The sequence below is a fragment of the Pteropus alecto genome, unplaced genomic scaffold, assembly GCF_000325575.1.
Source record: "Pteropus alecto unplaced genomic scaffold, ASM32557v1 scaffold95, whole genome shotgun sequence".
Taxonomy (NCBI): domain Eukaryota; kingdom Metazoa; phylum Chordata; class Mammalia; order Chiroptera; family Pteropodidae; genus Pteropus; species Pteropus alecto.
This window is the reverse complement of record NW_006441071.1, coordinates 20,778,668-20,791,097: the sequence shown is the minus strand read 5'-3', so window position 1 is coordinate 20,791,097 and position 12,430 is coordinate 20,778,668. Positions and strand designations below refer to the sequence as shown.

The following is a 12,430-nucleotide window of genomic DNA, read 5'->3' as shown; positions in this document are numbered from 1 at the left end:
GTTTTGCCCATTCATTAGAATCATTCACTTTCTCAGCATCAAAATCAATATTTCAAATTATTCTGTTGTTTTAGTGCAGTGGAAATTTTTCCATCTTGAGGACCGTGTACATAATAAAAACATTTAAAATGAGTGAGAGTGACGTGGAAGTGGGGTTATTGTGAAAGAAGAGGTGGAAAAGAGGAACCAGGTTTCTCAAAGATACGTAGGAAAACTGAAGATCTGTAATATGATTCCGTTTAGAAAGACTTTATATACTTCTCTAGGGCTGTGTTTCTTACTGTTAGCACTATGGGCATTTGGGGGCAGAATGAGTCTGTTTTGGAGGACTGTGCTGTACCTTGTAGAATGTTTAGCGGTGTTCCTGACTTTTACCTACTGGATGCCTGTGGTACCTTCTCAGTTGTGACAATGCAGAATGGCTCTTGACATTGCCAAATATGTCAAAGTGACCTGTTTTAAACTGCCCTGGGGGTATGAGTACCCATGAATAAAGACTGCCTTAGCAATGAACGTCATACTCGAATCCTGCCCTACTAAATACCAATGAGTTTCCAACAGCCTTAAGGGAAAACTGAAATTCTTTATCTACTTTAGAGCATAGAATATTTAAAAATTTCCCACAACCTCATCAACAGGAATCAATTATCCTCCAGCTTCTTATATTTTCAGACCTGAGTGTGTCTCTGTTGGCATTCTTTAACATCTCTAGAATTGCAAAGCCTCGAAGTGCAGTCGGGGGTAGATATGGGCTAATTTGAAGAAGGTAAAATGAAGGTAAGGTGATTAATTTTTCTATATGAATATCCTATCTTTATTTTTCCTTCAACATCTGAAGTAATTTCTCAAAAAAATATGTGCTTTCAGAGACAAAAAGAATATTAACCTACTGTTAATAAGAAATTATTAAGGCAGAACCCTTGTTTTCTCAATGATGGAGAAAGTTTTTTAAACTGCATATTATTATTGCTATTTCCAGTATTTATTGTGAATTATAGCATATGGCTTTCAAGAAGATGAAACGCTAAGCTCTTTAGAGGATGAGACTGCATCCTATTTACCCTATATCTTCAATACGTAGAGTAATGCCTAGTAAATAATAGGTCCCTGATTAAATGTTTGGTAATGAATGAGTAAATAGTTGTGCAAATATTAAATAAGTTAATTTTCTCAATGAACCATTACACTTTCAACCTTAACCCTATTATCATACTAGATGACCTCAGGAAAATGGATGAGCTAAAATACAATGAGTCATAGGTAAAGGACAGATTTATCACAATGCCAGAGTGAGCATTCACTTTGACATAGTACTAATCTACAGAGAATGTGTGGGAAAGTTTGAAAGTACAGAAATGGTAATGAATGAGAAAATAATTACCTGATATCTTAATATCCTGAGGTGATTTTTAACATTTTTATGTTTTTTTCAAATTTTTTCATGCATTTTATATAATTTAGATCATACAGTATATAAAATTTTTTTCCAATTTTTTTATTAGTCTTTAGGTTTAGTGATGATGATGATTTTCTTGCTCAGTGATTTATCCCTAGAACCAAAAACACTGTCAGGTTCATATAAACACTTAATACTAGTGATGTATATTGAATACATACCGGTAAAATAATGAGTACATACTGAATGAAAGTGTGCCATAAAGAGCATTACGACGAAATTGCTCTTATATTGTTGAAAATATCATAATGTCTTTAGGCATAAGACTTTAGGTATAAAATCTTTTGTTACTTTATTTCCTTTGGAAAGATTCTCAGAAGGTGAATTACTGGGCCAAAGAGCATGGTCATTTTTAAGAGTGTAGGCTCAATAATTGTACTGATGTAATAATGCCTACTGTAGAATATGAGGGTGTTCAATTCATCACAACATGTTGTAATTTGACAAGTGAAGATGCTACTAGTGTTTTAATTCTTTAATAAGTGAAATTGAGCTCTTTCTTTCCAATTGTTTATTAACTATTCGTATTTCCTTTTTATAAAACAATAGTTTATGTTTTTGTTTGGGGAATTTTTTTAAGGTGTTAAAACTGCATCTTGGGGTTTCTTTTGATTTAGCTATCCAGGGCACATTCTTATTCTTACCTATCCTGCATATCTCACAAGACTGCTGCATGGATCACCCAGATAATGTCTACAAAAGTTTGTTGAGAATTATAAAGCACTAAACATAGGCAAGATATTATTATTAATTTTACAAGAGATGAAACTGCACTTGTCAGCTTCACCCAGGTTTACATAGTTTCTTTTTAAAATATTTTCGAAATTTTCCTTAGGATCAGCCACAGTACAAAGACTGACAATTAATGAGTATGAAGAAATATATGGCTATTTATAAAAAAGCAAGCAAAGAAGGTATTTTACATGAGATAAAACAGAATCATCTGAGATAAGCCTACAATTTTTCCAATGTAGTATTATTAAATATACTATATAACTAAATATAAGATGAAGACAATGCAGATTCTGATGCAGTCCATTTTCTTTCTAATAGTATCTGTGGTCAAATTCATTTGAGTTGTGGGAGTCAGGACCATTATATAATAAGGTCAATTTCAGTCCTGGAGAATGAATGATGGAGTAGGGTTGGTGTTTTGAGCTATATCTGTATAGGACAGAGTACACTAAAGAGGTCTACAAAATCAGTAACAGTGGACTAATAAAAGTGCTTTTAAAGAAATGTGAATGGACTTAATTTGAAAGCATAAAATTTAACTATATAAATGATAGCTTTGCATAAGAAATATTACATTTCGGCCAAAATGCAAAATACATTAAATTACAATATTGTTAAGGAGAAGCAGAACGCTGCATTTATTTAGAATTAATGTCAAATCTAATTGGATTTTCTTTATATTACTAGGCACAATTAGACATCAGCACCTTTTTAATGTTGTCAAGGTTCTTTCCTTAGGAAAATATTTTATGCTGTACGAAACAGGATTGGATAGGATGATAATAGGCCTTTGATAAAATAACATGCTGATGAGACTTTCAATTCCAGTCAATCAGACAAAATTAATTAAACCCAGGTAGGTAAATGGTGGTATCCTATGCTATTTTATTCATTCCTTTGCTTGAAATGCTTATAGCCAAAGATAGATAACCCTCCTCTTGACAAACATAAAATCCAGAAGAGAGAACTGACAAGCTGAGGGACAAATGAGTGGATTAACATTATAAATTATTAGGCAAGTGCATGTTGGTTGTTGAATGAAGAGGGATGTCATATTTAGACATCAACAGTCTTTATAGCTACTGCCCATAAAATTGTTCCCTTCCTTAAAATAGATGCAGCTGGGTTAGAATCTTAGTGGAGGAAACATCCATAATATGTGGTTTTACTAGAAACTTGAAATCTCCGTAAGAGAAGGCCTATTTGAGTTTATGAAATTAAATTTCAGATACTTCGAGGGAATGATTATGGTAACAAAAATTTTTACTATATATTCTTTGACTTTGTTATTATTTTTACTGGAAAGTTTCTATTTGGAATCTGTAGATTTTTCCATAATACTTACTTTAATTTTTTCTGAAATTGGTAAATGTCATTATCATTATTTTAGGAGTGAGAACTATGGAAAACTATGGTTTGCTCAAGAGGATCATGTGATTGAATAAAAATAGTTTTATTGTAATATTATCTATTCTTTATATGATCAAAACATTCATGAAACTTTTTGGTAAAAAGTTTTATCTTGAGGGCCAGTGGTTAAATGGTAGTGGAGGTTGCATCAAGACTTAATAAGTATTAATAGTATGATTGATTAGTGATGTTTGCCATGGGTGCAGGGGTGGCAAAAAATAGTATAGCCTAAGAGAGAAAGCAAAGAGTAATGAAAATGGACTTGGACTCAGAGTCGGAAGCTCTTGATTGAAGTCAAATTCTGGTCTCAATCTCTCTTAAATAATTCTGGAGAAGTCATCTGTTTTTCTCATTTAGAAATTCAAATTGAACAAAAAGTATATAAGAAATTCTTTAGGAGTTTTATAAGAAAACCCAGCTTGAGACTTTTATCTTGGAAGGACATCACTTCTTAAACAGTGTAAGTACTCAATAATTAAGATTTATTGAATCACATTTAAACTTGATCCACTATTAGGGTTGTCACCTATACTGTTGTCATCTATTTTATTTTACTTTTTGATCATTGTATTATATGATAAAAGAAAGTCTGTCTTTGACTCTAAATCAACACTCATGTCAACCATATTAGATAACCTTTCCAAAATCATTAATGAAATTTCGGTAGAAAAGAATTCAGAATCAACTTATTATTATTTTTTTTCTTTTTTAGGCAAGGCAACCCTTGGTTGACCTCACAAATTGCAAGGACCTTGTCAGCTTACAATCTCTTATTTTTTTTTAGTTTTTACACCTATAGCACCTGGTCTTCCTAGGTGGTCTCCCATCCAGGTACTAACCAGGCCCAACCCTGCTTAGCTTCCGAGATCAGACAGGATCAGGCTTGTTCAGGGTGGCATTGCTGTAGAAAGAATCAACTTATTTCATTACCAAACAATACTTTTTATAACCAATAAAATAAATTTTAATTTATTGTGACATGGGTGTTAGACTGACCTTTAATAATATTAGTAAACAAAACAAAATAAAAAAAGTAACTGGAAGGGTATTAATGCCACCTTATTAGCATTCTTATTAATATTTCTGAGCTGCCCTTGAAAAGATATTCTAAAAGTCCTGTTCCTTTGGTTCTTAATTTTTTTAAATCACAAGAATGAAAATTTCTGTCCAAGGGTGAAAGTGCTTAGAATTAAGCCATTGAAAAGGTGCTCAGCATTAAAAAAAGAAAAAACAAACAAAAAAAACCCACCCAGAATATTGATCTGTTTGTTTTATATTTAATTTTAGAGCAAACTGATGAATAGGTTAGGATCCTAAAAATTTTCAAATAAATTTATCTAAAATATTTTGTTTTCGTAAACAAACAAACAAACAAACGAACAAATAAATTATTGCCAAGAAACAAAGCACCTTAACGATACAATGATTTTCCTGAACAAATGTTACTCGATTCCACCAGACTCTGGCATTTGTTCATATTCAAAAACAGTGAAAATTAGGAACAAGGGTTCTTTTCTTTTTTAAATAAAAAAGTGTTTAATTCCTTCGCTACGTGCCAGGCACAACTTATGTACAAATTAGTAGGAATTGTTCTGTATAATAATTTCAGTATTTGACCGACAATGATAATGATACCAATTATTCATTAGAAACTCAACATGTTTACGTTCTTTAACTTTCTGTGTTATTAGATTCTGGAATCTAGAAGCCAGCAGGTGCTGGATAGTAAAATTTGACTTGAGCATTCATTCTGTCTCAAGCTATATGATGAAACTTCTATTTGGGAAACTTAGAACACGCTAATCCAGAGTCACAGAACCAACATGAAGCATTGTTGAGAACCATGCCCTGAACAGGTGAAACTAATCATAATTTAAATGTAGTTTGATAAATAACTAGTTTTAATAATTTTTACTATACAAATAAAATACTACTATTGTCTGAATTGTGTATTCTCAGAATTAATTACAGGTGACAACACATTCTGATCCTATTTAATGACTGCCTTTAAAAAGTCTTTTTAATGAATGATCAAAATAGTGGATAATGTTTACTAAGTAGTAGACAAATTTCCATAAAAGCTAAAGTGAAAATCTAAACTCGTATTACATATAGCACTTCAAGTAAAACTACTGTTCTACAAAGGTTCAGTCTACATTTACACCTAGAATAGCACATATAACACAAAGTGGGCATGTGTGTTCATTGTCATATAATATATGAGCACCAGAGAAATTGCAATAAGAGGTGAGGAAGGGAGTATCTTGAAAACCGGGTGCCTTATTAAATAACTGTTCAATCAAAGTTTCTAAAAGTTAGAGGGGCCTTTGCGTGCCCTCTCTTCTAATCTTTCACCTTTTTAGAAAAGCCCCAAGAAATGGCGTCATTCATCCATTTCTTAAATTCTCCCAGTGCCAATAAACAAACGGATCAAATATAATAGCCATTTCATTATCAGGATGCGTTACAGTGGAAAAGCACCATTCCTTAGTCTAATAAATTCTAATCAGCATTTAAAAAATTATATCTAATTTTCAAGACTGAAAACCCATGACTCTGTGGTCTTGCTTACTATGTAGCTATTTGAAGATGAGGTTCATGGTAATGCAGAGGGTTATGACCAAGAGTGACAGTTTGGCTGCCTGGATATCTCAAATGGTGACATTTACTTTCGTGAATTCTCCGCAGCCCAGGGCCTGGTTTTCAGCTTTGTAGGCTCAGAAACCTGATCTCACCAGTGTTTCAGAGTGGATTCAGCCTTAGTATGAGGATTCAAGTTAACTAAGCTCACAAGATCTAAAGTACAAGACCGGAACGTCAAATTGTCACTTCAAAATGAAGAGCCTAATTGTGAATTGTAGTGGATATTTTTTCAGCCTGACAGTCATTAGTTGCTTCTCAGAGTCATGTTTTTTTTTTCTTTTTCTTTTTTTTTTAATGTCTATGAGTTCAGGAATTTTCCTTCTTTAAATATGCTTAAGAGAGAGAATAGCTCCAAAGTCTGAAAGACCATTATGTGTGAATTTTATAGTTTAATTTTCAGAGTTCAATCTCATATCCAAGTTCTTGAAATGTAAAAGTTTAAAGAATATTACTGTGGTCCTCAGACACTGCTGATATATCCCACTACTTCAATTAATGTTATTCTCCCTCATACCTGGTAATCTAAGATATTCTCTAGAGCAGACATCACTATTTTCAGATAATATCTTAACTGTTAAAGAACATAAAACTCAATATATATCAGCCATTTCCTCATTTTACAAAAATAAGAATTTCTCTTATAAAACAAATGTATAAAGATATTGTATTTTTCCATCTTTTTTCCTGGCGATACTTTAAAATTTTTACAGTTCCACTTTTCCTCACACCGATATTTGTTTCTTTCAGTATATTTTCTTTTTGTAATTTAAAAATTACCTTAGAGTGTTTTTTTTTAAGAATTGTCACTTGAAAATTATTTTACGAATAAAAGTTTTATTTAAAAATAATACTACTGCTTGTTCTACATCAGAATATGTTCTTTTTAGAATGGTTCTATGTTAATAAACTAAATTTCACATAGTACCGACTGTAAAAAGCAACTAGGGAATACAACAAATAATAATTTAATAAACATTATTTATGATGAACAAATTAACTAAAAGATGGACTTCTACTCATCTTTAGAGGCCCATACCAGATATCACTTCCCCTGTGAGAGCTGTCCTGACATTCTAATAGCGTCCCACTGTATTTTGTTCTGCTTTTGCTTTGATCATAGCTATTATAGCCTCACCAGTTGACAATGCTTTATCAACCTAAACATCTTTAGGGCCCAGTTCTGTGCCTGGCTTTGAGTAGATGCTCAATAAATCATTAATTAATAAATGATTTCTATTTTGATATATATATCTATATATATATCACATATATATATCTGTAAAAGATCAAATCTTTGAGTCTGTTCTTTTAAAATTAAAACAAAATAGAAACATTTGTGAAGATAATCTTATTTTCATTTTCAAGAGTATTATCTTAATTTAATCTCCTAGAAATGAGTTGATCAATGAGTTTGACAAAATTTATAGAACAGGAAAATCAAATTTGGTTCCATAGAAAGGAGAGAAATTCATATGAAAATATTTTTATAAATGAGTAAGAAAACTAAAATAAAATAATATTTTGCTTTTTTTTTTTTTTTTTTTGCAGCCATTAGTACTCATTTCTTTCATGCCAAGTAATGCTTATAAATGCCAAGGCCATTTAAAAAAGCTTTTGATGTTTCCTTTTTGAGGATAATTTTGTGCCCCAATTCAGAGAGTACTTTTGTACTTCTAATTTAAAATTAAAATATTGTATATCTACTATTGTCACATGATAACAACATAATCCTAATGAAATTCATGTAAAAAAGAGGATGCTTAATTGGACATATATAGAAAAATTTTTAAATGTGACTTAAAAATGACATTGTAATATTCATTAAGAAAAAACTTTACTATGAGATAAAAATCTATGTAACAGTTTCCTTTAAGCATCCCAAATCTTTCATATGAACCACAGTGCCAGGATGTTGGATTCATATGAGTACAAAGTAATAAGTAGGCTAGTAACAAAAAACACAATTTAGTAAACAACCAGATTGATTTGCTCTTTCTTTGCTTATGCCTGTGATTTCTGTGAATTAGAGAAATATAACCCATGACCACATGATATGATAACTAATCACACACAAAATGACATCAACGAACACCCTGTCTAGTAAAGTAATTTACAAAGTCAGCATACCCAGCCAGTTAAAATATTCACTATGCAGAGGTAAACACAATTAAGTCAAAGCAAATTACTTTCATTCTTTTATAAGAGCATGTTTTGAACAAGTTTTTAGCCTCAGGTTTTGGCAAAAGGTGACACATTCATTTGACCTTTGGAAAGATATGCTTAAGTCAAGAATATCTCAATTTAATTTTAAAACAAAATTTATTGTATATTATACCTTTATAATTATTATGTTATATTCTATTTCCAATATTTATAAAATAATCACTAACCAAGAAAAATACGTGCAATCTTAAGTCTAAAATATTATATCTTCTGTGTCATTTTAAAATGTTTTAAATGTTTACTATGCAAAGTATTAAACAATGTAGGTAAAATGTATGTTGAATAGCATTTTTAACACTTCAGATAAGCATTAATAAAACTGTGCTTATTAAGGAGACAACACATTTAGGACCTGAAATACTAATGTCCTCATAGGTATATTTTAAAGGTGAACAGAGCAAGCCAAAATTCTAAATGGTTTGCAATGCATAATAATTTTGCGACACTCTGATTACAATATTTCCTTTCATCCCCCCAATGCCATTAGTTAACCACATGGTTATTATATTTAGCTTGATTCACTGTAAATGCCGTTATAACACCTGTGGTTTCCCTCATTAAGAAATGAATGGATGGGGTCAGGGGTTGAAAGGGCAGCATATGCGCTATGAAAGAACTAGTTAACATAGCCTATTATATTGGTGCACTGGTAAATCTCATTTCTATTCATCAGATGATTAGTTCAATCAATATTTATTCCTCTATGCTCCCTTTGTCTTTTGCTACAAAGGAGACATCCTTCAAATTCATGGCATAAGCCTTGTTATCTATAAATTTGTTGCTTAATTTGAGAGGGAATATTTTATTTATTTGGCAGACCTGAATTCTTTGATTCCTTTTCCCTCTAATTATCATTAGGAAGTATAATGGAGTTTTGTGTAGATCATTTATAAATAGATGCTATTAACAGTTTCTTTTTTATTCGACTCAAGTACAACATGTATGAATGCTCTGGAAAGTTTCTTGTTTCTCTAAATATGTTTGAATTTGAAAGTCTGGATTGTGAAAGCAAAGATAAGAATGATTTTCTCTCTCAAATATTCATTCTTCTTGTCTGAGTGGGTGGTTATAGGCACATACATATACATATTGTGTATCAGTGTGTATCAACAGACGCCTCCAAAGACTGCTATTATCTGCTAGAGATTCTGTTAAGTCAGAGATTCTATTCAAAGTAAGATTAAATATTTGCAAGAAGCTGTAATTGGAAGATGATTACAATATTACAGGAATAATACTTTATGTGTAGAGAGCTCATTTTATGAAAGGTCATCATTCATTACATTACAAAAGACTTATTCATCTACTTAATTTCTATCTTTTAGATAAGAGTAGATGGAATAGTAAAACTATATCTAGAATAAAAAAACCCTATATTAATTATTATGAACATTGTCCATTCATAATACTTTTCTGTGTATTTTAACATCACAATAAAATAATTTATTAATATCAATTACATTAAGTTAATGGCAATATAATTTAAAGCCTTTGTGTTTCTTTGTCTTTATGAGATAAATACAGAGGTGATTTAGACTTAAGAAATTCTCTTCATAATACTGGAATGATAAAAGATATGTATTTTAAGTCACCTCAATAACTAATAACTTTTGCACTAATAGCATACATGCTTATAACCTTTGACTTGTTTCAATTTGTCTAGAATTTGATGGTCTTAACTTTGGCATTCTTTCTCCTACTTCTTTATATAATTATTTATAAGTCTTGGATTTCACCAATGTACAGTGGCACTGATATTATTGTTCACAATTTTAAACTTCACTTTATTTACAAATTTCTAGAACATCAGCAGACCCATATATGCAGACTTTTAAAATTTAATAACTTACTAGAATAATTTTTAACTTTGTATTAATTGACTGCTATAAAATGTACTTTAAATTAAAGGTATAATATTCGTTACAGTGAAAAAATCGATTTAATGTGTTGTGAGTAACACTTATTTTTAGGACCATCGTAGTAAAAGTATAGACACTACATAGGCCACATGACATTCCTAAAAGTGGATACAAGTTTATAAAATGTGAAATAATAGCTGAAAAAAAGTTTTACTTATATTTTATCTAGATAAACTTCCCTCAATGAATCATTTTAAAATCTGATGACAAATTCGTAAATGCTTTTAGAAAAATAGTAGGTATTATTATATAGTTCCAGTGTCATTTTCATGAAGATTGACGCTGAAACTTTACATTTTTTTGGTGCTGTAAAAGCTCTGTTTCAGGTCTCATGACTCTGAAACACTTAAATTTAAAATACAATGTATGCAAGTACACTCTGAATAATTGCTTTTAAGGCAATTAATACTTTAGTATTTAACAAATTGTTACCAAAATAAATAAATGTTAACATTCTTTACAGATTAAGAGTATAATAGTGTTATTCATGTTAAAGTAAAACTTTATGCAAACCACTTTAATAATGATGCAAGCAACCATTTTCTAAAGATTATTTAATGAGCAAAACCTATACTGATGCTGATGGAAGATCCAAGACTTCTAAGTTTTAAATGAATGCTAACAAAGGAGTTTTAATGTTTATCTTTCATGTTTACGAGGCCGGCTGCTCAAAATTTTTTGTTTTCTATTTCCATCCTGGTTTCTCAATTTCTGATTTTCTGAAAATACAGGAACCTAAAAAGCCTTAGTAGTTCTAATATGTATTTCAGAAGCCCAAAGATATCAAGCACTTCTGCAACAAGTACATAGCAATATGTAACAATATGTACTTGTTACAAATTGACCCAGGATGTTGGGGGAAGAGGGAGCAGAGCATCCCAAGATGTAACCACCTAAGAAAATATTTTGGTTTTGTGACTATATAGTTTTTCAACAATATTTGAGAAATAGCTTTAGGATTTTTCTTCAAAGTGTTTGAATGTTTACTTTTTGGGGGGATAACGACAGCTTTGTGATGATTACTAAATAAATAATTATTAATGGACTACTGACGGAGATGTCCTTCCAGCAATGTTTTTTTCTTTTTTCTTTTTAATTGTGGGAGGAGGAATGTTTGTTAGAAATATTTAAGTGAAATTTGTGCAGGAAGTTAAGATCAAGAACTTGTTTAGGAGATCTAAAGGCCTGGCCAGACTTCCGAGGGCTTATCATACCTCTGAAAGCAAAGCAGCCTTTTTTTCTAAAGTTAGCAATTAATACAAATTAACTACTTGAAAATAATAGACGAAAACTGGGCTTTAGAAAAGTCAAGTCCCATCCTTGCTTACAGCAAGTATAAAACCACATTTCTAATCCGCGGTGCCACAATCACCTATTGATTGCGACACTTATGCCGGTTTTTGGAAGCAGGGTTTTCTGCAGAGGCAGGGCTGAAAATCCGACCATATCTGTGCCCTTGAGTAATAAACAGCTGACAGGACTCTCAGGAAGGAATCTTGAAACCCACACCTCGGCTCACTCGTTTCTCACCTACTGAGGGACCCAATTACAAGTCCTTCCTTCCGCCTTCAGAAGTTATTCCCCTCAATAATGCAATCTCCGAAAAAGCGTTTCTAGAACTGACGCGGTACCTTTAGCAGACAAAGGGTGAAATGCTTTGTGAGCCACCAAATAAAACCTCCTCCGCCCCAGGCCAGCCCACAGTAACCTACCGCGCTCCACCGAGACTCAGTTTCGCTGTGGAGCAGGACAATGACCTCAAAGATTAACCCCTTTCTTACCCCAGAGCTTCCCTCTGGATAGTCTCTTAATTATCCTAGACCTGGAGGGGGCGGGGTAGAGGTAAGGGGTGAATTTATTGGATTGGTCCCAAGGGTAACCACTCATTCCCGGATCAAGTATTCGACGCCCCGACTTAAGATAGTTGGCAAACTGCAAAGCGTGGAGCCCAAGCCAAGGTACTGACTGGGGATGGGGAGTGAGTATGTGTAAGTGTGGGTGTGTGAGGTGGGGCGGGGGGGGGGGGGGGGGGGGTGGGGAAAGG

General features: G+C 32.2%; 1 protein-coding gene and 1 pseudogene across 1 annotated transcript in view; both read right to left on the bottom strand.

Moving 5' to 3' along the window:
- RORB (RAR related orphan receptor B) overlaps positions 1–12,430 on the bottom strand; it is a 177,112-nt gene that overhangs the window by 161,499 nt on the left and 3,183 nt on the right. The window lies entirely within an intron of this gene.
- LOC112485190 lies at positions 4,392–4,510 on the bottom strand (annotated as a pseudogene).